A 3209-nucleotide genomic window follows, 5' to 3' on the forward strand; every position below is an offset into this window, starting at 1 on the left:
AGAGCATCCGCGGGGTCCTAAGAGCATCCGCGAGCTCCTTCTCCCGACGGCTTCCGTGTCTTGGAAAAGCGACTCTTAGGGCAGGACCTGGTTTTAGTCATCTCTTCGTCAAAGACACGTGCCCGGCCCTGGGCCCGGCACACAGTAGGTGTGCTTATCGACGAAACCAACGACGGAGATGTTAAGTTAGCAGCCCAGGTCCGGGGAGGACCTCGCGTCCAGACGGTAGAATCCGCTGTGCTGTGGATTTTAAGGCTGGAAAGATCACGTGACCCACGTTGACCACTTTCCTTTTATACCTCTGCTCCTGGCAAGATGCAGGGACCCGAGAAAGGAACGTTCCAGAAGTTTAGTCCACTTGTTAAAATGACTGGCCCTTGTCAGTTGGACCAGCTCGTCTCCTTGGGAACCTCTCCTGTCTGAGACTCAGGTGACTCCTCGGTTAAGTAGTGACGGTTCTGCCGTCTCGGGGACCCCTCGTTAAGGACGAATCACTGTATGAACTGGCTCGGCCCGTGACTGGGGAGGCCCTTTGTCCCCTACAACTGCTCCGGGTTCTCTGGAGCTGGCAGGTGCTCTGGAAAGCCCAGGTGACCTCTCAGCCCCTGCCTCCGCCGAGTGGACTTCCTGGCGTGTCCCCCACTTTGAGAGTCTTCCTGCTAGGGACATGGCCCTTTACCGGAGCAGCGCACCTGTGAGGGTTCTGCCACATGGCCCGCTGGTCCCAACAGTTGTCTAGAATTCCAGGTTCATTCCTCGCACTCTGCTAACACTTCTCGAAAGCGTTCTGTGTGTCCGTGAGTCCCGAGCACGGGACACCTGCGATGACAAGCTCCCCGCTCTCGCTGAGCATTCCAGGGCCTCCGCCGGAAGGTTCACAGGGCCGAGCGCTTGGTTACGTGACGGGTCTCAGCCACCTCGCGTGTCGTCATCGGGGCTACTCAAAAGGTTTTCGGCAGCCTCTTTGCTGCCGCTGGGCACCTGGAACTCAGCCTCGTGCAGGTGGTGGTGTCTCGTAGGGGACGAAACGCGGTTGTCAGAGAGACGGTAAATGCCAGCAGAGGATCCGTGCGGGTCACTTAGCCTGGGAGCCAACAGGCTTCCCTGGCAGCAGCACGTCACCTGGCGTCTGAAAGCTGAGGAACAGTGGGCGGGGTGAGCCGCGTGTCTGAGGTCCGGGACGCGAAGGTGCTAGGCCCGGGGCCCCTGTCACACGTGGCATGATGGCCAGGCCGGGTCCCGGATTTGCAGTAAGAGGCGAACACCCGGTTACAATGTGCACTGTGTTTGTCATCGTTTTGTTATGTTTGCTTTTTTTACTTCCTGCTTTTCAAGAGACTTTAGAAGTGCAGAGATTTTTCCACCGTGGTGAAATGTTCAACACCCTTGCCATTTTCAGCACAGGGCTCGGCGGCGCTGGGCGCCGTCACACGGCTGTGCAGCCATCGCCACCACCGTCTCCGGGGCTTTCCATCCTCCCAGCCGCCACTCTGTCCCCAGGACACCTTGCTCCCCGCCCTGTCCCCCAGCCCCGGTCCCACCTGCGACTTCCTGTCTCTGGGACTCTGTCTCCTCTGGGTCCCCACGTGAGTGGGACACACCGCGTTTGTCCTTCTGTGTCTGGCTCATTTCCCTCGGCATAATAATAATGTCCTCAGGGTGTGTCCACGTGGCAGCAGGCGTCGGCGCTTCCCTCCTTTCCAAGGCCGAATCGTGTCCCGCGCTCTGCACGGACCGCGTGTTGCTCGTCTGTCTGTGGGTGGACACTCGGGCCGCTTCCGTCCTCGGGCTCTGTGACCGACGCCGCCGTGAACGTGGCGCACACATCTGCGCGAGCCCCCGCTTTCCATTATTTTGGCCGTGTCCCCGGACGTGGGGTTGCCGGACCGTCGGGTAATCGAGAGACTCTTTCGGAGCTGTTTTGTTTTGAAATAATATTTGTTATGTTAACTTCGACTGGCCAGAGTTTCCGCAGGCTCGAAAACGAAGGGGGCTTTCCATTCTTTTTTAAAAAGCGTCTCCGGGACGATTTCCCCTTTGGAGAAAGGATCGGTGTCTGTGGGTGGGGGTTCGCATGGAGAGGCAGCCAGCCCGCGGGCCACCGCCTCCATGCAGCCCGCCGCAGTGGCAGGGATGAGCACGCCGCCCTTGGCCCTGGACTCACAGGGCTCTGTGCATCCTCTTCCCCGACAGCAGCTTCGCGGAGACGTGACCCGCGGGCCGTGCAGGGCACTCGCGCATGTGCCGCTCGGGGCTTTTAGCGTGTCCCCGGGCGCGTGGAGCCACCGCCTCCGTCAGTGTTGGGAACGCTCTGTCACCCAAAACGAATGCTCCCGAGCCCCTGCCCAGCCGCCCTGGCGGCCGCCCACCTGCTTTTCGTGCTGGTCCGGTGGATTTTCTTACTCGGGACGCCCCGGCTCGGGGGTCTTGCGCCCTGGTGGCCTTCTGTGTCTGGCCCTGGTGGCCTTCTGTGTCTGGCTCGTGCCGCTCGCAGGGGTTCCGAGGGCCCCCGGCTGTGGCGCGTGTCTGCGCTTCAGATTCGCAGACCCCGTCGTGTGGAGGGACCACGCTGGGTCCGTGCCTCCCTCGGTGGGTTGTCTCTGCTCTCTCGCTGTCACGGAATGTGCTGAGGTTTGCAAGGCCCGTCTCCGGGGCCAGCGGCCTCGTCCCTGTCCTGTCGGGAACTCGGGCGTGGCTTAGTCTCGGCGTCCTGCGCTGGCCAGGTGGGCTGAGCAGGGAAGAGCCGGGAGAGCGTGAAAACGAGCAGCAGGGGGTGCTGGGTAGCACTGCTTGTCTGCACCCGTCAGCTTGGACGAGGCTGCGTGTGGTAACGAACATCCCCACGTTTTCAGTGGCTCCCGACCACCTGGTGATGATGCCTAAAGGCTCCACCCCAATTTCCTCTCTGTCCCAGGACCTAGGCAGAGGGAGCCGAGTAGGGAAGGATGCGCCTCCTTGCACGGGAGGCCCTATAGTCACAGGGCGGTGGCAGGGCTGTCTGAGCCTCATACGGGGGCGGGGGGGTGGTCAGTGACTGCGACCCAGGACACACAGAGGCCGGCAGACTAGGACCACATTTGGCCCGTCGCCTTACCTTTATAAATAAAGTTTTATTGGAACACCACCGCCCCGTGTGTTTACATATGCTCCGTGGTTGCCGACCCGCTGCCACAGTGGCGTTGGGTAGTTGTGGCAGAGACCGTGTAGAT

This window comes from Pteropus vampyrus, unplaced genomic scaffold (assembly GCF_000151845.1).
Source record: "Pteropus vampyrus isolate Shadow unplaced genomic scaffold, Pvam_2.0 Scaffold712, whole genome shotgun sequence".
In the NCBI taxonomy this organism is placed as follows: Eukaryota; Metazoa; Chordata; class Mammalia; order Chiroptera; family Pteropodidae; genus Pteropus; species Pteropus vampyrus.